Source organism: Heptranchias perlo, chromosome 17 (assembly GCF_035084215.1).
Source record: "Heptranchias perlo isolate sHepPer1 chromosome 17, sHepPer1.hap1, whole genome shotgun sequence".
NCBI lineage: Eukaryota > Metazoa > Chordata > Chondrichthyes > Hexanchiformes > Hexanchidae > Heptranchias > Heptranchias perlo.
Window position 1 is genome coordinate 13,413,023 of NC_090341.1, and position 23,814 is coordinate 13,436,836.

Below are 23,814 nucleotides of genomic sequence, written 5' to 3' on the forward strand. Positions count from 1 at the left end.
CAGTGATGCCCACATCCCATGAATAAAAAAAAGTTTAACATAACTATACAAGTTTATCATTGTACTATCACCATGTTTTATTTCCATAACTAACAGTCATCAACCCGTATCACACATATACATATCTTGCGAATAGCGCCATTTAACATCTCACCTACCGATCAATCATTACACAGTTGGCAACACTTCCATTCTGTACCCAAGTTTAATTTCAGAAAACCACAAAATCTACCACAAAGTATGAACTGCATGCCTTTATTTAAAATCAATTATCTCATTGCAGTATTCTGATTTTTCAATTCACCAACACAAAACTAACTGTCCATGACAGATTTTATCAGCCAAACCTGAATGATGCTGACCCAAACTTGCCGTCAAGCTAGCCAAAAAGGCACGATAATCCCCACAGCCATAAAAATCCATAATTTTTACCCACATCATGTAATTGAATAACCATGTGCTATCGGATATTGAATGGTTCATGCTGTATGGTTTCCCGACATACTGTGCTTCAAAAGTATTCATTGCATGAAGCCCTTTGAGATGTGGTAAGACACTATATGAATGCAAATATTCTATCATTTATTATAACAAATGCTTGCCTCAGTGCCAAGCCTCTCCTTACCCACTGTCCACACATGCTCACTTCCAGTAGCGGTCACTGCATGGTGATTTGGACAAGAATGTTTCCTTCCCAACCTTAAAGTCACCAAAGCCAATTTTAATGTCAAAAATGATGCCCCAGCTGAGATCAGCAAACTCAGCAAGGACCGGGTCAAACCTAGGAAACTTCCTGGTTGTTACAGCTCAGTCCAACACCCACCAGTGCCTAGGCATTGGAGAGCTTCCTGTCAGCTAGTCTTGTGCCATCAAAGGATTTGTTTCAAGATGTGTTGAAAAATGTCAATAATATTGATCAGTTCTGGAATCTCTAGACATTGCTGTGTACATCAAGCCTGTAAACGAAAGGGCGACTGTTATCCTACCCCACCGGCAGAAACTGGGCATGCGGGCACTTAAAATTGCCCAGGTTATTTACCTACCAGAAAGCCGTCAGGATCCCACCATTCCAAATTTTACCCTGCTCTACTGAGCAGGCAGCAAGGACACCCGCCCAAAGCCGGTGGGATCCTCCTTTGCATATGCATGAAGTGTCCAGATAACGTCAATTTTAACCGGTGCCCTGAGCCGCTGTGGCTTTCCGGCAAGGTGAAGGCAGCGGGAGGAAGAGCTGGGACCAGAGGAGGCCCAAACAGGTAAGTTCTTTTACTTTCCTTGTGGGGCCAGGAGGAGCAAGAGCAGGAGCAGGAGTTCTCCTCCTGGCCCCACAAGGAAAGTTTAGACTTCCCATGCGGAAACCCCCCCCCCATTTCCAGAAGGCGAGGTAGCTGTGAGGTGGACCCGGAAGCTGCTCCGGCCACCTACCTTGTGCTGACAGACACCCACCGCTGGTTTCCTTCGTTTCCCGCCGACTTCCCGCCAGGAACAGGTCTGAAGTCGGCTGGCCGGATTTAAATGAAGCCCGGCAATTAAGATAGCCCGGGCCTAATTTCTGGAGTTGGGGTGGGGAGTTTCCAACTCACTTCATTACCCACCCGTCAAAACCCACCGGAGTTAATGCCCAGACTTAGCTATTAATTCTGTCACAATTACAATCTGTTAATTGTTTAAGCAACTGTTTGTCAGAATGCTCTGAGAATCTGCCTCAACTTGATGACTAAATGATAAAACCACCCTCTGCCATCATGTTATGTAACCCAGTGAGTGAGTCAACCGAAAATATGTCTTGCCAGATTTGTCATGTAAATAGCATCAATGAGGGAATTAATTGCGTTTTTCTACAGACAAGAATGATTATTCACTCCACTCTGTGCTGAATTGATGAAGTGAGAATTGACTGGAAAGGCAGCCTGATGGCAAAGCATTTTAGTACAACAGAGCAGGAGAGCCAGTTCCAATACCATGCTGCAACTGGCACTCATACCCGTAGTTCCACTAATAATCTTCTCAGGCCAACAGTTAAGAAACTGATTGACTTGATTGACAAGCAAGCGTCTTGGCGGAGTTGGGGGGGTGCTGGTGGTGGGAGGCGGGAATATTCCCTTGCTGAAACAGAACTGTCCAGCATTCAAACAGCAAAACAAGGCAAAACTTAATTGGTGCATTTCAGAATCACTCATAAGGAAAAACTCCAGGTTCTGAGGAACTTCTGTGTTTTTTAAATGGAATTTTGTTTTGTTAATGGTTGAATTTTATGCTCATTGAGGTAAGTGAATTCATCCACTGGTCATGTACAATAACAGGATTAAGCACAGCCTGGTCAGGTATTGTAAGGCTCAGATGCTGGATAAAGCTCCCTCTACACTGTCCCGGTGATGTACTTTAAACCAAATCTGAACAGAGTGTTCTCTGCTACATCATTGTGACATTTCCATTTCCCACACCCACCATGCTCAAGGTCTTGTTGAGTGAGACTGAAAATTTAGTTCCCATTGTAGCTGCAGAGTGTCCATTACAGTTGTTTAGTCCTGTGGACTCATATCCAGTAGGAAGAGAAAAGGGTCAGCCCCAAATTAATTTCATATAGGGCTCTTAGAGTTGACAAACGTTGGAGATATTTTTCCATCAGACTACGCTAGATTTGAAATCCAGTGGTGAAGGATTAAATTGTGACCCACTGTCATCCAGTCTGCCAAATAACTTTTTTATTACACAACATAGTGATACGGCAAACCGGAGATTAAGGGTTCAGTCACATAATGGCAGGTTTTTAAGATTTTAAAATTCTCATCCTTGCAATCAAATCCCTCCATGGCCTCATCCCTCCCTATCTCTGTAACCTCTTCCAGCCCTACAACCCTCCGAGATCTCTGCGCTCCTCCAATTATGGCCTCTTGTGCATCCCCAATTTTCAGTGCTGTACCATTGGTGGCCATGCCTTCAGCCGCCTAGGCGCTAAGTTCTGGAATTCCCTCCCTGAACCTCTCCACCTCTCTAACTCTCCCTCCTCCTATAAGTTGCTCCTTAATACTTACCTCCTTGACCAAGCTCGTCATAATATCTCTTTATGCGGCTCGGTGTCAAATTTTGTCTGATAACACTCCTGTGAAGCACCTTGGGACGTCTTTACTACGTTAAAGGTGCTATATAAATGCAAGTCGTTGCTGTTTGTTGCCAATGGTTCTCCATGCTCTGCGGTCCTAATTCTTGTGAAGACTGGATGCTTTCTTTCGGGGAGCAAACATTGAAGGAGTTCCCAATTTACCTGCTAATAACCTGTTGCTGAGTGTTGCTGGCAGAGGCCTAGGTGCAGGTCATTGTCTTGTGATCTTGGCTTTGAATGCTGCATGATACAGGAAGACTGAAGAAAGGGGAGGGTGAGGAATACACTTAAAAAAGAGGGAGTCTTACATTCAGAAAGACTCTCACGGAACAGTGTTCCAATAACTGATTCACCAGGCAGAGATCCATTGTTAACATCGTTCCTGAAACTTGTTATTTCCTGACTTGTGGAATGATAAAACTGAATTAGCAATAGGACCTCTGTATCAGACAAATGTTCTGCATGTTAAATTGTTCAGGGCCTCAAAGGTTCCCTTTAAGAAATGGCATTCCTATGGCATCAATGATACTCTTTCACTTGTGGATAAGGCATTATGCGCAGCTCATTTGAATCTGTGGCCGTCATGGGTTAGTTACACATGCGGATTGGTATCTAGGATCTAAACAAGCTGAAAATGTCAAGAATAAGATAAAAGAACAAGCACCACTTATAAACTTATAATGTTCTGACTTTGCGCATTCTCTAAGAAGACTGGACTACTCAGAGTGCATCTGAAATTTGGGTGAAGGCTGCTCACGATTTTCCAACCATCACACACAGCACATAGAATCATAGAATCAGAGAATCGTTACAACACAGAAGGAGGCCATTCGGCCCATTGAGCCTGTGCCGGCTCTTTGTAAGAGCAATCCAGTTAGTCCCATTCCCCCGCTCTTTCCCGTAGCCCTGCAAACTTTTTCTCTTCAAATATTTATCCAATTCCTTTTTGAAAGCCACGATTGAATCTGCATCCATCACCCTTTCAGGCAGCGCATTACAGATCATAGCTACGCGCTGTGTAAAAAAGCTTTTCTATACGTCGTCTTTGGTTCTTTTGCCAATCAACTTAAATCTGTATCATCTGGTACTCGACCCTTCCGCCAATGGGAACAGTTTCTCTTTATTTACTTTATCTAAACCCGTCATGATTTTGAACCCCTCATGCCCGAATTTCTGATATATGCTCCTGCTGGGCAAAGCTCCCCACTGAGAGTCAAAAGCCAGAAACAAACTCTTAATATTTGTATTTGTTGAAATGTGGTATGAAAAAGTTCATATTGTCCTGACCAAGCTGCAAGTCGTCCCCTTGGAGCTGACTTATCTCTCTGCTCACACACAGATCAGGCAGGAACACATGGGAGCTGGATTCTCCCCCATTCCTGTGAGGAATACACAATCCTCACAGTGACTTAAGACAATGGCACTCCATACAGTGACGTTAACATTAATTAGACCTCAGACTCCATTTAGCGTCGCCTGATTGTTGAAATAGGTTTCCATAGTAACGTAGCTGCTGTGGCAGTCCCGCTATTAGATTGAAAGATGGAATAAATGCCATTTTAGAAAAGTGCAATATCTTTGCCTACGATCAGAATCGTTCACAGATAGTGTACACAAACTGCGCTGATCATCCAGTTCAACAATTAATTACCTTTTGCAGTCTGAGCCTGATTAAAATTTTGTGCGGTTGCTAATTTAAATGGAAAGCCGCTGAATTGGATTTTTACACTCAATGTCATTAATTAAAAAGAAATCGAATCAAAAAGGAAATAATTTGCTTTCCAGTCCAACACATTCAATGTTCAGCTGATGCTGTCATGGTGAGGTTTTTTTTTAAAACCTTAAGACTTTCTCTGACAAAAACCTTTAAATCTATAATTTTTTTATTTTGCATTTATTTCCTGCAGTTACTGACAGGCTTGATGAAACAGTTGTTTCTCTTTTTGTCCTTTAGCGTATGTTCATACATTTCCCCTCAAGGCATTTTTTTACATTATAGCCTGTGTACACACCTGCAATGTAAAAGCACCTTGGGACATGAATGGTTGGACTGTGATATCACCAGGAAAAGCCTTTGGCCCCGATATTTCCGGGGAGGCAGGGAGAGAGCGGGGGAGGGTCGTTGCGGCCGGGACACCCGGAAATGCAGGTAACGCGGAGGTCCTGCCAAATTTAACGGCAGGACCCCATTGCTTGGCCGGCAACAAGCCAGATTGAGAGACTGGCTGGCTGTTGGGCAGGAAGGCCTGCGCTGGTAGGCCGCAGCCAGGGAGCGGAGATCATGGAGGGAGAGATCATGGAGGGCGGGAGAGATCATGGAGGGCATGGGGGAGTTCGTGGAGGGAGGGGGGAGATTGGAGTGAGCGGGAGAGATTGGAGGTTGGGGGGATATCAGAGGCCGAGGGAGAGGTGGGGGGGGGCGGGGAGATCGGAGGTCAGAGGGGAGATTGCCAGGGAGGCTTCGGAGCGCGGGGGAGGGAAGCCGATTGCGGGGAGGGAAGCAGGTTTTCTTGTGGGGCCGGAGGGAAGCACTCCTGCTCTTCCTGGCCCAAAAGCAGTGCTGCATAGGCACTTACCCGCTGGAAACGGCCTTTCTCGCCTCCCTTCAGCTGCCAGGTTTCTCGAGCCCTGGGAAACCCGGCCCACGGCAATTAAATCTGAAAGTCTGTAAAAATTTGAGGCACACAGCCTCATTAGCATATTTAAATGATGGATCCACCTATCGAGAGCAGGTTAGTCGCCCGGCTCTCAACCCACCTCCCTTAAAACCGGAAGCGGACGTGTTTGAGGCGGGTTGGAGTCAGCTTCCGGGTTTTTGAAATTTTAACCCCCCTCCCGACTCTTTCCAGCCCATCGTGGGGGGTTAAACTTCCCCCCGCCCTTTACATCTGTTTTGCTAATCTGTTAAACACGGTGGGATCCCATCCTTCTTATTTGAACCTCCATTTTCTATGTGAAAAGAAGAATATTTATAACAGTTCAAACAGGAATAAAGGATTTCTTTTGCCTTCTCCAATTTGCAGCTTTAGCGGCTCACTGAACCAATCCCAGCGTGCCCATGGCGACCAGCAGATGCCACCACAGAAAAAAGGACACAAAGAGGTCTCGCTCCCCGAACATGAGTGTGTTGTAGTTGTGAATGTGGCTTCGGTCTCTCCTGTGTCCACTTCTGCCTCCTTTCTTTGAATCTCAACTGAGCCTACTTTACCTGTTCAATTTCTTCCTTTCATTCACATTTCTTTCTCTCCTGTTGTTTTGCAGGGTTTCTGCAACTACCTCTATGTTATATTATTTCCTGTAGCTTTTCACCACACTATCTCTCCTGATTTATAGACCACAGCAATTTAACAGGTTGTTGCTCACATTTAACCTTGGGAAAGTAAAAAGATATATGCCTGCACACGTGTGTGTGTGTGTGTGTAGGGGAAGAGTGTGTGTGTGTGCGTGTGGAGGGGAAGAGTGTGTGTGTGTGCGTGTGGAGGGGAAGAGTGTGTGTGTGTGGAGGGGAAGAGTGTGTGTGTGCGTGTGGAGGGGAAGAGTGTGTGTGTGTGGAGGGGAAGAGTGTGTGTGTGTGTGTGTGTGTGTGTGTGTGTGTGCAGGGGAAGAGTGTGTGTGTGTGCGTGTGGAGGGGAAGAGTGTGTGTGTGCGTGTGGAGGGGAAGAGTGTGTGTGCGTGTGGAGGGGAAGAGTGTGTGTGTGCGTGTGGAGGGGAAGAGTGTGTGTGTGTGCGTGTGGAGGGGAAGAGTGTGTGTGTGTGTGGAGGGGAAGAGTGTGTGTGTGCGTGTGGAGGGGAAGAGTGTGTGTGTGCGTGTGGAGGGGAAGAGTGTGTGTGTGCGTGTGGAGGGGAAGAGTGTGTGTGTGTGTGTGTGGAGGGGAAGAGTGTGTGTGTGTGTGGAGGGGAAGAGTGTGTGTGTGTGCGTGTGTGTGGAGGGGAAGAGTGTGTGTGTGTGGAGGGGAAGAGTGTGTGTGTGTGTGGAGGGGAAGAGTGTGTGTGTGTGTGGAGGGGAAGAGTGTGTGTGTGTGTGTGGAGGGGAAGAGTGTGTGTGTGTGTGGAGGGGAAGAGTGTGTGTGTGTGCGTGTGGAGGGGAAGAGTGTGTGTGTGCGTGTGGAGGGGAAGAGTGTGTGTGTGCGTGTGGAGGGGAAGAGTGTGTGTGCGTGTGGAGGGGAAGAGTGTGTGTGTGTGTGTGGAGGGGAAGAGTGTGTGTGTGTGTGTGGAGGGGAAGAGTGTGTGTGTGTGGAGGGGAAGAGTGTGTGTGCGTGTGGAGGGGAAGAGTGTGTGTGTGTGTGTGGAGGGGAAGAGTGTGTGTGTGTGTGTGGAGGGGAAGAGTGTGTGTGTGTGTGTGGAGGGGAAGAGTGTGTGTGTGTGTGTGGAGGGGAAGAGTGTGTGTGTGTGTGGAGGGGAAGAGTGTGTGTGTGTGTGTGGAGGGGAAGAGTGTGTGTGTGTGTGGAGGGGAAGAGTGTGTGTGTGTGTGTGGAGGGGAAGAGTGTGTGTGTGTGTGTGTGGAGGGGAAGAGTGTGTGTGTGTGTGTGGAGGGGAAGAGTGTGTGTGTGTGCGTGTGGAGGGGAAGAGTGTGTGTGTGTGTGTGGAGGGGAAGAGTGTGTGTGTGTGTGTGGAGGGGAAGAGTGTGTGTGTGCGTGTGGAGGGGAAGAGTGTGTGTGTGTGCGTGGAGGGGAAGAGTGTGTGTGTGTGTGTGGAGGGGAAGAGTGTGTGTGTGTGTGTGTGTGGAGGGGAAGAGTGTGTGTGTGTGTGTGGAGGGGAAGAGTGTGTGTGTGTGTGTGGAGGGGAAGAGTGTGTGTGTGTGTGTGGAGGGGAAGAGTGTGTGTGTGTGTGTGTGGAGGGGAAGAGTGTGTGTGTGTGTGTGTGGAGGGGAAGAGTGTGTGTGTGTGTGTGTGGAGGGGAAGAGTGTGTGTGTGTGTGTGGAGGGGAAGAGTGTGTGTGTGTGCGTGTGGAGGGGAAGAGTGTGTGTGTGTGTGGAGGGGAAGAGTGTGTGTGTGTGTGGAGGGGAAGAGTGTGTGTGTGTGTGTGGAGGGGAAGAGTGTGTGTGTGTGTGTGGAGGGGAAGAGTGTGTGTGTGTGTGTGGAGGGGAAGAGTGTGTGTGTGTGTGTGGAGGGGAAGAGTGTGTGTGTGTGTGTGTGGAGGGGAAGAGTGTGTGTGTGTGCGTGTGGAGGGGAAGAGTGTGTGTGTGTGTGGAGGGGAAGAGTGTGTGTGTGTGTGGAGGGGAAGAGTGTGTGTGTGTGTGTGTGTGAGGAGGGGAAGAGTGTGTGTGTGTGTGTGTGTGGAGGGGAAGAGTGTGTGTGTGTGTGTGGAGGGGAAGAGTGTGTGTGTGCGTGGAGGGGAAGAGTGTGTGTGTGTGTGTGTGTGAGGAGGGGAAGAGTGTGTGTGTGTGTGTGTGTGTGGAGGGGAAGAGTGTGTGTGTGTGTGTGGAGGGGAAGAGTGTGTGTGTGTGTGTGTGTGGAGGGGAAGAGTGTGTGTGTGTGTGAGGAGGGGAAGAGTGTGTGTGTGTGTGGAGGGGAAGAGTGTGTGTGTGTGTGTGTGGAGGGGAAGAGTGTGTGTGTGTGTGGAGGGGAAGAGTGTGTGTGTGTGTGTGGAGGGGAAGAGTGTGTGTGTGCGTGTGGAGGGGAAGAGTGTGTGTGTGTGTGTGGAGGGGAAGAGTGTGTGTGTGTGTGGAGGGGAAGAGTGTGTGTGTGCGTGGAGGGGAAGAGTGTGTGTGTGTGTGGAGGGGAAGAGTGTGTGTGTGTGTGTGGAGGGGAAGAGTGTGTGCGTGTGTGTGGAGGGGAAGAGTGTGTGTGTGTGTGGAGGGGAAGAGTGTGTGTGTGTGTGTGGAGGGGAAGAGTGTGTGTGTGTGTGGAGGGGAAGAGTGTGTGCGTGCGAGTGTGGAGGGGAAGAGTGTGTGTGTGTGTGTGGAGGGGAAGAGTGTGTGTGTGTGGAGGGGAAGAGTGTGTGTGTGTGGAGGGGAAGAGTGTGTGTGTGTGTGTGGAGGGGAAGAGTGTGTGCGTGTGTGGAGGGGAAGAGTGTGTGTGTGTGGAGGGGAAGAGTGTGTGTGTGTGTCTGTGGAGGGGAAGAGTGTGTGTGTGCGTGTGGAGGGGAAGAGTGTGTGCGAGTGTGGAGGGGAAGAGTGTGTGTGTGTGTCTGTGGAGGGGAAGAGTGTGTGTGTGTGTGTGGAGGGGAAGAGTGTGTGTGTGTGTGGAGGGGAAGAGTGTGTGCGTGTGTGGAGGGGAAGAGTGTGTGCGAGTGTGGAGGGGAAGAGTGTGTGTGTGTGTCTGTGGAGGGGAAGAGTGTGTGTGTGCGTGTGGAGGGGAAGAGTGTGTGTGTGTGTGTGGAGGGGAAGAGTGTGTGTGTGTGTGGAGGGGAAGAGTGTGTGCGTGTGTGGAGGGGAAGAGTGTGTGTGTGTGTGGAGGGGAAGAGTGTGTGTGCGTGTGTGGAGGGGAAGAGTGTGTGCGTGTGTGGAGGGGAAGAGTGTGTGCGAGTGTGGAGGGGAAGAGTGTGTGTGTGTGTGGAGGGGAAGAGTGTGTGTGTGTGTCTGTGGAGGGGAAGAGTGTGTGTGTGCGTGTGGAGGGGAAGAGTGTGTGTGTGCGTGTGGAGGGGAAGAGTGTGTGTGTGCGTGTGGAGGGGAAGAGTGTGTGTGCGTGTGGAGGGGAAGAGTGTGTGTGTGTGTGTGGAGGGGAAGAGTGTGTGTGTGTGTGTGGAGGGGAAGAGTGTGTGTGTGTGGAGGGGAAGAGTGTGTGTGCGTGTGGAGGGGAAGAGTGTGTGTGTGTGTGTGGAGGGGAAGAGTGTGTGTGTGTGTGTGGAGGGGAAGAGTGTGTGTGTGTGTGTGGAGGGGAAGAGTGTGTGTGTGTGTGTGGAGGGGAAGAGTGTGTGTGTGTGTGGAGGGGAAGAGTGTGTGTGTGTGTGTGGAGGGGAAGAGTGTGTGTGTGTGTGGAGGGGAAGAGTGTGTGTGTGTGTGTGGAGGGGAAGAGTGTGTGTGTGTGTGTGTGGAGGGGAAGAGTGTGTGTGTGTGTGTGGAGGGGAAGAGTGTGTGTGTGTGCGTGTGGAGGGGAAGAGTGTGTGTGTGTGTGTGGAGGGGAAGAGTGTGTGTGTGTGTGTGGAGGGGAAGAGTGTGTGTGTGCGTGTGGAGGGGAAGAGTGTGTGTGTGTGCGTGGAGGGGAAGAGTGTGTGTGTGTGTGTGGAGGGGAAGAGTGTGTGTGTGTGTGTGTGTGGAGGGGAAGAGTGTGTGTGTGTGTGTGGAGGGGAAGAGTGTGTGTGTGTGTGTGGAGGGGAAGAGTGTGTGTGTGTGTGTGGAGGGGAAGAGTGTGTGTGTGTGTGTGTGGAGGGGAAGAGTGTGTGTGTGTGTGTGTGGAGGGGAAGAGTGTGTGTGTGTGTGTGTGGAGGGGAAGAGTGTGTGTGTGTGTGTGGAGGGGAAGAGTGTGTGTGTGTGCGTGTGGAGGGGAAGAGTGTGTGTGTGTGTGGAGGGGAAGAGTGTGTGTGTGTGTGGAGGGGAAGAGTGTGTGTGTGTGTGTGGAGGGGAAGAGTGTGTGTGTGTGTGTGGAGGGGAAGAGTGTGTGTGTGTGTGTGGAGGGGAAGAGTGTGTGTGTGTGTGTGGAGGGGAAGAGTGTGTGTGTGTGTGTGTGGAGGGGAAGAGTGTGTGTGTGTGCGTGTGGAGGGGAAGAGTGTGTGTGTGTGTGGAGGGGAAGAGTGTGTGTGTGTGTGGAGGGGAAGAGTGTGTGTGTGTGTGGAGGGGAAGAGTGTGTGTGTGTGTGTGTGTGAGGAGGGGAAGAGTGTGTGTGTGTGTGTGTGTGGAGGGGAAGAGTGTGTGTGTGTGTGTGGAGGGGAAGAGTGTGTGTGTGCGTGGAGGGGAAGAGTGTGTGTGTGTGTGTGTGTGGGAGGGGAAGAGTGTGTGTGTGTGTGTGTGTGTGGAGGGGAAGAGTGTGTGTGTGTGTGTGGAGGGGAAGAGTGTGTGTGTGTGTGTGTGTGGAGGGGAAGAGTGTGTGTGTGTGTGAGGAGGGGAAGAGTGTGTGTGTGTGTGGAGGGGAAGAGTGTGTGTGTGTGTGTGTGGAGGGGAAGAGTGTGTGTGTGTGTGGAGGGGAAGAGTGTGTGTGTGTGTGTGGAGGGGAAGAGTGTGTGTGTGTGTGTGGAGGGGAAGAGTGTGTGTGTGTGTGTGGAGGGGAAGAGTGTGTGTGTGTGTGGAGGGGAAGAGTGTGTGTGTGCGTGGAGGGGAAGAGTGTGTGTGTGTGTGGAGGGGAAGAGTGTGTGTGTGTGTGTGTGGAGGGGAAGAGTGTGTGCGTGTGTGTGGAGGGGAAGAGTGTGTGTGTGTGTGGAGGGGAAGATGTGTGTGTGTGTGTGGAGGGGAAGAGTGTGTGTGTGTGTGGAGGGGAAGAGTGTGTGCGTGCGAGTGTGGAGGGGAAGAGTGTGTGTGTGTGTGTGGAGGGGAAGAGTGTGTGTGTGTGGAGGGGAAGAGTGTGTGTGTGTGGAGGGGAAGAGTGTGTGTGTGTGTGTGGAGGGGAAGAGTGTGTGCGTGTGTGGAGGGGAAGAGTGTGTGTGTGTGGAGGGGAAGAGTGTGTGTGTGTGTCTGTGGAGGGGAAGAGTGTGTGTGTGCGTGTGGAGGGGAAGAGTGTGTGCGAGTGTGGAGGGGAAGAGTGTGTGTGTGTGTCTGTGGAGGGGAAGAGTGTGTGTGTGTGTGTGGAGGGGAAGAGTGTGTGTGTGTGTGGAGGGGAAGAGTGTGTGCGTGTGTGGAGGGGAAGAGTGTGTGCGAGTGTGGAGGGGAAGAGTGTGTGTGTGTGTCTGTGGAGGGGAAGAGTGTGTGTGTGCGTGTGGAGGGGAAGAGTGTGTGTGTGTGTGTGGAGGGGAAGAGTGTGTGTGTGTGTGGAGGGGAAGAGTGTGTGCGTGTGTGGAGGGGAAGAGTGTGTGTGTGTGTGGAGGGGAAGAGTGTGTGTGCGTGTGTGGAGGGGAAGAGTGTGTGCGTGTGTGGAGGGGAAGAGTGTGTGCGAGTGTGGAGGGGAAGAGTGTGTGTGTGTGTGGAGGGGAAGAGTGTGTGTGTGTGTCTGTGGAGGGGAAGAGTGTGTGTGTGTGTGTGGAGGGGAAGAGTGTGTGTGTGTGTGGAGGGGAAGAGTGTGTGTGTGTGTGTGGAGGGGAAGAGTGTGTGTGTGCGTGTGGAGGGGAAGAGTGTGTGTGTGCGTGGAGGGGAAGAGTGTGTGCGTGCGTGTGGAGGGGAAGAGTGTGTGTGTGCGTGTGGAGGGGAAGAGTGTGTGTGTGTGTGTGGAGGGGAAGAGTGTGTGTGTGTGTGGAGGGGAAGAGTGTGTGCGTGTGTGGAGGGGAAGAGTGTGTGTGTGTGTGGAGGGGAAGAGTGTGTGTGCGTGTGTGGAGGGGAAGAGTGTGTGCGTGTGTGGAGGGGAAGAGTGTGTGCGAGTGTGGAGGGGAAGAGTGTGTGTGTGTGTGGAGGGGAAGAGTGTGTGTGTGTGTCTGTGGAGGGGAAGAGTGTGTGTGTGTGTGTGGAGGGGAAGAGTGTGTGTGTGTGTGGAGGGGAAGAGTGTGTGTGTGTGTGTGGAGGGGAAGAGTGTGTGTGTGCGTGTGGAGGGGAAGAGTGTGTGTGTGCGTGGAGGGGAAGAGTGTGTGCGTGCGTGTGGAGGGGAAGAGTGTGTGTGTGCGTGTGGAGTGGAAGAGTGTGTGTGTGTGTGTGTGGAGGGGAAGAGTGTGTGTGTGCGTGTGGAGGGGAAGAGTGTGTGTGTGCGTGTGGAGTGGAAGAGTGTGTGTGTGTGTGTGTGGAGGGGAAGAGTGTGTGTGTGTGTGTGGAGGGGAAGAGTGTGTGCGTGTGTGGAGGGGAAGAGTGTGTGTGTGCGTGTGGAGGGGAAGAGTGTGTGTGTGTGTGGAGGGGAAGAGTGTGTGTGTGCGTGTGGAGGGGAAGAGTGTGTGTGTGCGTGGAGGGGAAGAGTGTGTGCGTGCGTGTGGAGGGGAAGAGTGTGTGCGTGTGTGGAGGGGAAGAGTGTGTGTGTGCGTGTGGAGGGGAAGAGTGTGTGTGTGCGTGGAGGGGAAGAGTGTGTGCGTGCGTGTGGAGGGGAAGTGTGTGTGTGCGTGTGGAGGGGAAGAGTGTGTGCGTGTGTGGAGGGGAAGAGTGTGTGTGTGTGTGTGGAGGGGAAGAGTGTGTGCGTGTGTGTGGAGGGGAAGAGTGTGTGCGTGTGTGGAGGGGAAGAGTGTGTGCGAGTGTGGAGGGGAAGAGTGTGTGTGTGTGTGTGGAGGGGAAGAGTGTGTGTGTGTGTGTGGAGGGGAAGAGTGTGTGCGTGTGTGGAGGGGAAGAGTGTGTGTGTGTGTGGAGGGGAAGAGTGTGTGCGAGTGTGGAGGGGAAGAGTGTGTGCGTGTGTGGAGGGGAAGAGTGTGTGCGAGTGTGGAGGGGAAGAGTGTGTGCGTGTGTGGAGGGGAAGAGTGTGTGCGAGTGTGGAGGGGAAGAGTGTGTGTGTGTGTGGAGGGGAAGTGTGTGTGTGTGCGTGTGGAGGGGAAGAGTGTCTGTGTGCGTGTGTGGAGGGGAAGAGTGTGTGTGTGCGTGTGGAGGGGAAGAGTGTGTGTGTGCGTGTGGAGGGGAAGAGTGTGTGTGTGTGGAGGGGAAGAGTGTGTGCGTGTGTGGAGGGGAAGAGTGTGTGTGTGCGTGTGGAGGGGAAGAGTGTGTGTGTGCGTGTGGACGGGAAGAGTGTGTGTGTGTGGAGGGGAAGAGTGTGTGTGTGCGTGTGGAGGGGAAGAGTGTGTGTGTGTGTGTGGAGGGGAAGAGTGTGAGCGTGTGTGGAGGGGAAGAGTGTGTGTGTGCGTGTGGAGGGGAAGAGTGTGTGTGTGTGTGGAGGGGAAGAGTGTGTGTGTGCGTGTGGAGGGGAAGAGTGTGTGTGTGTGTGGAGGGGAAGAGTGTGTGCGAGTGTGGAGGGGAAGAGTGTGTGTGTGCGTGTGGAGGGGAAGTGTGTGTGCGTGTGGAGGGGAAGAGTGTGTGTGTGTGTGGAGGGGAAGAGTGTGTGTGTGTGTGTGTGGAGGGGAAGAGTGTGTGTGTGTGTGGAGGGGAAGAGTGTGTGTGTGTGTGGAGGGGAAGAGTGTGTGCGAGTGTGGAGGGGAAGAGTGTGTGTGTGCGTGTGGAGGGGAAGTGTGTGTGCGTGTGGAGGGGAAGAGTGTGTGTGTGCGTGTGGAGGGGAAGAGTGTGAGCGTGTGTGGAGGGGAAGAGTGTGTGTGTGCGTGTGGAGGGGAAGAGTGTGTGTGTGCGTGTGGAGGGGAAGAGTGTGTGTGTGCGTGTGGAGGGGAAGTGTGTGTGTGTGTGTGTGGAGGGGAAGAGTGTGTGTGTGTGTGGAGGGGAAGAGTGTGTGTGTGTGTGTGGAGGGGAAGAGTGTGTGTGTGTGTGTGTGGAGGGGAAGAGTGTGTGTGTGCGTGTGGAGGGGAAGAGTGTGTGTGTGTGTGTGTGGAGGGGAAGAGTGTGTGTGTGTGTGTGGAGGGGAAGAGTGTGTGTGTGCGTGTGGAGGGGAAGAGTGTGTGTGTGTGTGGAGGGGAAGAGTGTGTGTGTGTGTGTGTGGAGGGGAAGAGTGTGTGTGTGTGTGGAGGGGAAGAGTGTGTGTGTGCGTGTGGAGGGGAAGAGTGTGTGTGTGTGTGTGGAGGGGAAGAGTGTGTGTGTGTGTGTGGAGGGGAAGAGTGTGTGTGTGTGTGTGGAGGGGAAGAGTGTGTGTGTGCGTGTGGAGGGGAAGAGTGTGTGTGTGCGTGTGGAGGGGAAGAGTGTGTGTGTGTGTGTGTGGAGGGGAAGAGTGTGTGTGTGCGTGTGGAGGGGAAGAGTGTGTGTGTGTGTGTGTGGAGGGGAAGAGTGTGTGTGTGCGTGTGGAGGGGAAGAGTGTGTGTGTGCGTGTGGAGGGGAAGAGTGTGTGTGTGTGTGTGTGTGGAGGGGAAGAGTGTGTGTGTGTGTGGAGGGGAAGAGTGTGTGTGTGCGTGTGGAGGGGAAGAGTGTGTGTGTGCGTGTGGAGGGGAAGAGTGTGTGTGTGCGTGTGGAGGGGAAGAGTGTGTGTGTGCGTGTGGAGGGGAAGAGTGTGTGTGTGCGTGTGGAGGGGAAGAGTGTGTGTGTGCGTGTGGAGGGGAAGAGTGTGTGTGTGCGTGTGGAGGGGAAGAGTGTGTGTGTGTGTGGAGGGGAAGAGTGTGTGTGTGTGTGTGGAGGGGAAGAGTGTGTGTGTGGGTGTGGAGGGGAAGAGTGTGTGTGTGTGGAGGGGAAGAGTGTGTGTGTGCGTGTGGAGGGGAAGAGTGTGTGTGTGTGGAGGGGAAGAGTGTGTGCGTGTGGAGGGGAAGAGTGTGTGTGTGCGTGTGGAGGGGAAGAGTGTGTGTGTGTGTGTGGAGGGGAAGAGTGTGTGTGTGTGTGTGGAGGGGAAGAGTGTGTGTGTGTGCGTGTGGAGGGGAAGAGTGTGTGTGTGTGTGTGGAGGGGAAGAGTGTGTGTGCGTGTGGAGGGGAAGAGTGTGTGTGTGTGCGTGTGGAGGGGAAGAGTGTGTGTGTGGGTGTGGAGGGGAAGAGTGTGTGTGTGTGTGTGGAGGGGAAGAGTGTGTGTGCGTGTGGAGGGGAAGAGTGTGTGTGTGTGCGTGTGGAGGGGAAGAGTGTGTGTGTGGGTGTGGAGGGGAAGAGTGTGTGTGTGTGTGTGGAGGGGAAGAGTGTGTGTGTGTGTGTGGAGGGGAAGAGTGTGTGTGTGTGTGTGGAGGGGAAGAGTGTGTGTGCGTGTGGAGGGGAAGAGTGTGTGTGTGTGCGTGTGGAGGGGAAGAGTGTGTGTGTGGGTGTGGAGGGGAAGAGTGTGTGTGTGTGTGTGGAGGGGAAGAGTGTGTGTGTGTGTGTGGAGGGGAAGAGTGTGTGTGTGTGTGTGGAGGGGAAGAGTGTGTGTGTGCGTGTGGAGGGGAAGAGAGTGTGTGTGCGTGTGGAGGGGAAGAGTGTGTGTGTGCGTGTGGAGGGGAAGAGTGTGTGTGTGTGTGGAGGGGAAGAGTGTGTGTGTGTGTGGAGGGGAAGAGTGTGTGTGTGCGTGTGGAGGGGAAGAGTGTGTGTGTGTGTGGAGTGGAAGAGTGTGTGTGTGTGTGTGGAGGGGAAGAGTGTGTGTGTGTGCGTGTGGAGGGGAAGAGTGTGTGTGTGTGTGGAGGGGAAGAGTGTGTGTGTGTGTGTGTGGAGGGGAAGAGTGTGTGTGTGTGTGTGTGGAGTGGAAGAGTGTGTGTGTGTGTGTGTGGAGGGGAAGAGTGTGTGTGTGTGCGTGTGGAGGGGAAGAGTGTGTGTGTGCGTGTGTGGAGTGGAAGAGTGTGTGTGTGTGCGTGTGGAGGGGAAGAGTGTGTGTGTGTGTGCGTGTGGAGGGGAAGAGTGTGTGCGTGTGTGGAGGGGAAGAGTGTGTGTGTGTGCGTGTGGAGGGGAAGAGTGTGTGTGTGTGTGTGTGGAGGGGAAGAGTGTGTGTGTGTGTGTGTGTGGAGGGGAAGAGTGTGTGCGTGTGTGGAGGGGAAGAGTGTGTGTGTGCGTGTGGAGGGGAAGAGTGTGTGTGTGTGTGTGGAGGGGAAGAGTGTGTGTGTGCGTGTGGAGGGGAAGAGTGTGTGCGTGTGTGGAGTGGAAGAGTGTGTGTGTGTGTGGAGGGGAAGAGTGCGTGTGTGCGTGTGGAGGGGAAGAGTATGTGTGTGCGTGTGGAGGGGAAGAGTGTGTGCGTGTGTGGAGTGGAAGAGTGTGTGCGTGTGTGGAGGGGAAGAGTGTGTGTGTGTGCGTGTGGAGGGGAAGAGTGTGTGCGTGTGTGGAGTGGAAGAGTGTGTGTGTGTGCGTGTGGAGGGGAAGAGTGTGTGTGTGTGTGGAGGGGAAGAGTGTGTGTGTGCGTGTGGAGGGGAAGAGTGTGTGCGTGTGTGGAGTGGAAGAGTGTGTGCGTGTGTGGAGGGGAAGAGTGTGTGTGTGTGCGTGTGGAGGGGAAGAGTGTGTGTGTGGTGTGGAGGGGAAGAGTGTGTGTGTGTGTGCGTGTGGAGGGGAAGAGTGTGTGTGTGTGTGTGGAGGGGAAGAGTGTGTGTGTGGGTGTGGAGGGGAAGAGTGTGTGTGTGTGTGTGCGTGTGGAGGGGAAGAGTGTGTGTGTGTGTGTGGAGGGGAAGAGTGTGTGTGTGGGTGTGGAGGGAAGAGTGTGTGCGTGTGTGGAGGGGAAGAGTGTGTGCGTGTGTGGAGGGGAAGAGTGTGTGTGTGTGTGTGTGGAGGGGAAGAGTGTGTGTGTGTGTGTGGAGGGGAAGAGTGTGTGTGTGTGTGTGGAGGGGAAGAGTGTGTGTGTGTGTGTGTGTGCGTGTGGAGGGGAAGAGTGTGTGTGTGTGTGTGGAGGGGAAGAGTGTGTGTGTGTGTGTGGAGGGGAAGAGTGTGTGTGTGTGTGGAGGGGAAGAGTGTGTGTGTGTGTGTGTGGAGGGGAAGAGTGTGTGTGTGTGTGTGGAGGGGAAGAGTGTGTGTGTGTGTGTGCGTGTGGAGGGGAAGAGTGTGTGTGTGCGTGTGGAGGGGAAGAGTGTGTGTGTGTGTGCGTGTGGAGGGGAAGAGTGTGTGTGTGTGTGTGGAGGGGAAGAGTGTGTGTGTGTGTGTGGAGGGGAAGAGTGTGTGTGTGTGTGTGGAGGGGAAGAGTGTGTGTGTGTGTGGAGGGGAAGAGTGTGTGTGTGTGTGTGCGTGTGGAGGGGAAGAGTGTGTGTGTGTGTGTGGAGGGGAAGAGTGTGTGTGTGTGTGTGGAGGGGAAGAGTGTGTGTGTGTGTGCGTGTGGAGGGGAAGAGTGTGTGTGTGGGTGTGGAGGGGAAGAGTGTGTGTGTGTGTGTGGAGGGGAAGAGTGTGTGTGTGTGTGTGGAGGGGAAGAGTGTGTGTGTGCGTGTGGAGGGGAAGAGTGTGTGTGTGTGTGTGGAGGGGAAGAGTGTGTGTGTGCGTGTGGAGGGGAAGAGTGTGTGTGTGTGTGTGTGCGTGTGGAGGGGAAGAGTGTGTGTGTGTGTGTGGAGGGGAAGAGTGTGTGTGTGTGTGTGTGGAGGGGAAGAGTGTGTGTGTGTGTGTGTGCGTGTGGAGGGGAAGAGTGTGTGTGTGCGTGTGGAGGGGAAGAGTGTGTGTGTGTGTGTGTGCGTGTGGAGGGGAAGAGTGTGTGTGTGTGTGTGTGCGTGTGGAGGGGAAGAGTGTGTGTGTGTGTGGAGGGGAAGAGTGTGTGTGTGGGTGTGGAGGGGAAGAGTGTGTGTGTGTGTGTGGAGGGGAAGAGTGTGTGTGTGTGTGGAGGGGAAGAGTGTGTGTGTGCGTGTGGAGGGGAAGAGTGTGTGTGTGTGTGTGGAGGGGAAGAGTGTGTGTGTGCGTGTGGAGGGGAAGAGTGTGTGTGTGTGTGGAGGGGAAGAGTGTGTGTGTGCGTGTGGAGGGGAAGAGTGTGTGTGTGCGTGTGGAGGGGAAGAGTGTGTGTGTGTGTGGAGGGGAAGAGTGTGTGTGTGCGTGTGGAGGGGAAGAGTGTGTGTGTGCGTGTGGAGGGGAAGAGTGTGTGTGTGTGTGGAGGGGAAGAGTGTGTGTGTGTGTGTGGAGGGGAAGAGTGTGTGTGTGTGTGTGGAGGGGAAGAGTGTGTGTGTGTGTGTGTGTGGAGGGGAAGAGTGTGTGTGTGTGTGGAGGGGAAGAGTGTGTGTGTGGGTGTGGAGGGGAAGAGTGTGTGTGTGTGTGTGGAGGGGAAGAGTGTGTGTGTGCGTGTGGAGGGGAAGAGTGTGTGTGTGCGTGTGGAGGGGAAGAGTGTGTGTGTGCGTGTGGAGGGGAAGAGTGTGTGTGTGTGTGTGGAGGGGAAGAGTGTGTGTGTGCGTGTGGAGGGGAAGAGTGTGTGTGTGTGTGGAGGGGAAGAGTGTGTGTGTGCGTGTGGAGGGGAAGAGTGTGTGTGTGCGTGTGGAGGGGAAGAGTGTGTGTGTGTGTGGAGGGGAAGAGTGTGTGTGTGCGTGTGGAGGGGAAGAGTGTGTGTGTGCGTGTGGAGGGGAAGAGTGTGTGTGTGTGTGTGGAGGGGAAGAGTGTGTGTGTGTGTGTGGAGGGGAAGAGTGTGTGTGTGTGTGTGGAGGGGAAGAGTGTGTGTGTGTGTGTGTGTGGAGGGGAAGAGTGTGTGTGTGTGTGTGGAGGGGAAGAGTGTGTGTGTGTGTGTGTGGAGGGGAAGAGTGTGTGTGTGTGTGTGGAGGGGAAGAGTGTGTGTGTGTGTGTGGAGGGGAAGAGTGTGTGTGTGTGTGTGTGTGGAGGGGAAGAGTGTGTGTGTGTGTGTGGAGGGGAAGAGTGTGTGTGTGTGTGTGGAGGGGAAGAGTGTGTGTGTGTGTGTGGAGGGGAAGAGTGTGTGTGTGTGTGTGGAGGGGAAGAGTGTGTGTGTGTGTGTGGAGGGGAAGAGTGTGTGTGTGTGTGTGTGTGTGGAGGGGAAGAGTGTGTGTGTGTGTGGAGGGGAAGAGTGTGTGTGTGTGTGGAGGGGAAGAGTGTGTGTGTGTGTGGAGGGGAAGAGTGTGTGTGTGTGTGGAGGGGAAGAGTGTGTGTGTGTGTGGAGGGGAAGAGTGTGTGTGTGTGTGGAGGGGAAGAGTGTGTGTGTGCGTGTGGAGGGGAAGAGTGTGTGTGTGTGTGTGGAGGGGAAGAGTGTGTGTGTGCGTGTGTGGAGGGGAAGAGTGTGTGTGTGTGTGTGGAGGGGAAGAGTGTGTGTGTGTGTGTGGAGGGGAAGAGTGTGTGTGTGTGTGTGGAGGGGAAGAGTGTGTGTGTGTGTGTGGAGGGGAAGAGTGTGTGTGCGTGTGGAGGGGAAGAGTGTGTGTGTGTGTGGAGGGGAAGAGTGTGTGTGTGCGTGTGGAGGGGAAGAGTGTGTGTGTGTGTGTGGAGGGGAAGAGTGTGTGTGTGTGTGTGGAGGGGAAGAGTGTGTGTGTGTGTGTGGAGGGGAAGAGTGTGTGTGCGTGTGGAGGGGAAGAGTGTGTGTGTGTGTGGAGGGGAAGAGTGTGTGTGTGCGTGTGGAGGGGAAGAGTGTGTGTGTGTGTGTGGAGGGGAAGAGTGTGTGTGTGTGTGTGGAGGGGAAGAGTGTGTGTGTGTGTGGAGGGGAAGAGTGTGTGTGTGTGTGGAGGGGAAGAGTGTGTGTGTGTGTGTGGAGGGGAAGAGTGTGTGTGTGTGTGGAGGGGAAGAGTGCGTGTGTGTGTGTGGAGGGGAAGAGTGTGTGTGTGTGTGTGGAGGGGAAGAGTGTGTGTGTGTGTGTGGAGGGGAAGAGTGTGTGTGTGCGTGTGGAGGGGAAGATTGTGTGTGTGCGTGTGGAGGGGAAGAGTGTGTGTGTGCGTGTGGAGGGGAAGAGTGTGTGTGTGTGTGTGGAGGGGAAGAGTGTGTGTGTGTGTGTGGAGGGGAAGAGTGTGTGTGTGCGTGTGGAGGGGAAGAGTGTGTGTGTGTGTGTGGAGGGGAAGAGTGTGTGTGTGTGTGGCGGGGAAGAGTGTGTGTGTGTGTGGAGGGGAAGAGTGTGTGTGTGTGTGTGGAGGGGAAGAGTGTGTGTGTGTGTGTGTGGAGGGGAAGAGTGTGTGTGCGTGTGGAGGGGAAGAGTGTGTGTGTGTGTGTGGAGTGGAAGAGTGTGTGTGTGCGTGTGGAGGGGAAGAGTGTGTGTGTGTGCGTGGAGGGGAAGAGTGTGTGTGTGTGTGTGGAGGGGAAGAGTGTGTGTGTGTGTGTGTGGAGGGGAAGAGTGTGTGTGCGTGTGGAGGGGAAGAGTGTGTGTGTGGGTGTGGAGGGGAAGAGTGTGTGTGTGTGTGTGGAGGGGAAGAGTGTGTGTGTGTGTGTGGAGGGGAAGAGTGTGTGTGTGTGTGTGGAGGGGAAGAGTGTGTGTGCGTGTGGAGGGGAAGAGTGTGTGTGTGTGCGTGTGGAGGGGAAGAGTGTGTGTGTGGGTGTGGAGGGGAAGAGTGTGTGTGTGTGTGTGGAGGGGAAGAGTGTGTGTGTGTGTGTGGAGGGGAAGAGTGTGTGTGTGTGTGTGGAGGGGAAGAGTGTGTGTGTGCGTGTGGAGGGGAAGAGAGTGTGTGTGCGTGTGGAGGGGAAGAGTGTGTGTGTGCGTGTGGAGGGGAAGAGTGTGTGTGTGTGTGGAGGGGAAGAGTGTGTGTGTGTGTGGAGGGGAAGAGTGTGTGTGTGCGTGTGGAGGGGAAGAGTGTGTGTGTGTGTGGAGTGGAAGAGTGTGTGTGTGTGTGTGGAGGGGAAGAGTGTGTGTGTGTGCGTGTGGAGGGGAAGAGTGTGTGTGTGTGTGGAGGGGAAGAGTGTGTGTGTGTGTGTGTGGAGGGGAAGAGTGTGTGTGTGTGTGTGTGGAGTGGAAGAGTGTGTGTGTGTGTGTGTGGAGGGGAAGAGTGTGTGTGTGTGCGTGTGGAGGGGAAGAGTGTGTGTGTGCGTGTGTGGAGTGGAAGAGTGTGTGTGTGTGCGTGTGGAGGGGAAGAGTGTGTGTGTGTGTGCGTGTGGAGGGGAAGAGTGTGTGCGTGTGTGGAGGGGAAGAGTGTGTGTGTGTGCGTGTGGAGGGGAAGAGTGTGTGTGTGTGTGTGTGGAGGGGAAGAGTGTGTGTGTGTGTGTGTGTGGAGGGGAAGAGTGTGTGCGTGTGTGGAGGGGAAGAGTGTGTGTGTGCGTGTGGAGGGGAAGAGTGTGTGTGTGTGTGTGGAGGGGAAGAGTGTGTGTGTGCGTGTGGAGGGGAAGAGTGTGTGCGTGTGTGGAGTGGAAGAGTGTGTGTGTGTGTGGAGGGGAAGAGTGCGTGTGTGCGTGTGGAGGGGAAGAGTATGTGTGTGCGTGTGGAGGGGAAGAGTGTGTGCGTGTGTGGAGTGGAAGAGTGTGTGCGTGTGTGGAGGGGAAGAGTGTGTGTGTGTGCGTGTGGAGGGGAAGAGTGTGTGCGTGTGTGGAGTGGAAGAGTGTGTGTGTGTGCGTGTGGAGGGGAAGAGTGTGTGTGTGTGTGGAGGGGAAGAGTGTGTGTGTGCGTGTGGAGGGGAAGAGTGTGTGCGTGTGTGGAGTGGAAGAGTGTGTGCGTGTGTGGAGGGGAAGAGTGTGTGTGTGTGCGTGTGGAGGGGAAGAGTGTGTGTGTGGGTGTGGAGGGGAAGAGTGTGTGTGTGTGTGCGTGTGGAGGGGAAGAGTGTGTGTGTGTGTGTGGAGGGGAAGAGTGTGTGTGTGGGTGTGGAGGGGAAGAGTGTGTGTGTGTGTGCGTGTGGAGGGGAAGAGTGTGTGTGTGTGTGTGGAGGGGAAGAGTGTGTGTGTGGGTGTGGAGGGGAAGAGTGTGTGCGTGTGTGGAGTGGAAGAGTGTGTGCGTGTGTGGAGGGGAAGAGTGTGTGTGTGTGTGTGTGGAGGGGAAGAGTGTGTGTGTGTGTGGAGGGGAAGAGTGTGTGTGTGTGTGTGGAGGGGAAGAGTGTGTGTGTGTGTGTGTGTGCGTGTGGAGGGGAAGAGTGTGTGTGTGTGTGTGGAGGGGAAGAGTGTGTGTGTGTGTGTGGAGGGGAAGAGTGTGTGTGTGTGGAGGGGAAGAGTGTGTGTGTGTGTGTGTGGAGGGGAAGAGTGTGTGTGTGTGTGTGGAGGGGAAGAGTGTGTGTGTGTGTGTGCGTGTGGAGGGGAAGAGTGTGTGTGTGCGTGTGGAGGGGAAGAGTGTGTGTGTGTGTGCGTGTGGAGGGGAAGAGTGTGTGTGTGGGTGTGGAGGGGAAGAGTGTGTGTGTGTGTGTGGAGGGGAAGAGTGTGTGTGTGTGTGTGGAGGGGAAGAGTGTGTGTGTGTGTGGAGGGGAAGAGTGTGTGTGTGTGTGTGCGTGTGGAGGGGAAGAGTGTGTGTGTGTGTGTGGAGGGGAAGAGTGTGTGTGTGTGTGTGGAGGGGAAGAGTGTGTGTGTGTGTGCGTGTGGAGGGGAAGAGTGTGTGTGTGGGTGTGGAGGGGAAGAGTGTGTGTGTGTGTGTGGAGGGGAAGAGTGTGTGTGTGTGTGTGGAGGGGAAGAGTGTGTGTGTGCGTGTGGAGGGGAAGAGTGTGTGTGTGTGTGTGGAGGGGAAGAGTGTGTGTGTGCGTGTGGAGGGGAAGAGTGTGTGTGTGTGTGTGTGCGTGTGGAGGGGAAGAGTGTGTGTGTGTGTGTGGAGGGGAAGAGTGTGTGTGTGTGTGTGTGGAGGGGAAGAGTGTGTGTGTGTGTGTGTGCGTGTGGAGGGGAAGAGTGTGTGTGTGCGTGTGGAGGGGAAGAGTGTGTGTGTGTGTGTGTGCGTGTGGAGGGGAAGAGTGTGTGTGTGTGTGTGTGCGTGTGGAGGGGAAGAGTGTGTGTGTGTGTGGAGGGGAAGAGTGTGTGTGTGGGTGTGGAGGGGAAGAGTGTGTGTGTGTGTGTGGAGGGGAAGAGTGTGTGTGTGTGTGGAGGGGAAGAGTGTGTGTGTGCGTGTGGAGGGGAAGAGTGTGTGTGTGTGTGTGGAGGGGAAGAGTGTGTGTGTGCGTGTGGAGGGGAAGAGTGTGTGTGTGTGTGGAGGGGAAGAGTGTGTGTGTGCGTGTGGAGGGGAAGAGTGTGTGTGTGCGTGTGGAGGGGAAGAGTGTGTGTGTGTGTGGAGGGGAAGAGTGTGTGTGTGCGTGTGGAGGGGAAGAGTGTGTGTGTGCGTGTGGAGGGGAAGAGTGTGTGTGTGTGTGTGGAGGGGAAGAGTGTGTGTGTGTGTGTGGAGGGGAAGAGTGTGTGTGTGTGTGTGGAGGGGAAGAGTGTGTGTGTGTGTGTGTGTGGAGGGGAAGAGTGTGTGTGTGTGTGTGGAGGGGAAGAGTGTGTGTGTGTGTGTGTGTGGAGGGGAAGAGTGTGTGTGTGTGTGTGGAGGGGAAGAGTGTGTGTGTGA

At 53.8% G+C, this 23,814-nt stretch overlaps 1 protein-coding gene across 1 annotated transcript in view; it reads right to left on the minus strand.

The window, feature by feature from the left end:
• The window catches only part of LOC137334066 (copine-9-like), a 346,820-nt gene that overhangs the window by 154,387 nt on the left and 168,619 nt on the right, over positions 1-23,814 (minus strand). The gene's annotated exons all lie outside the window — the stretch shown is intronic.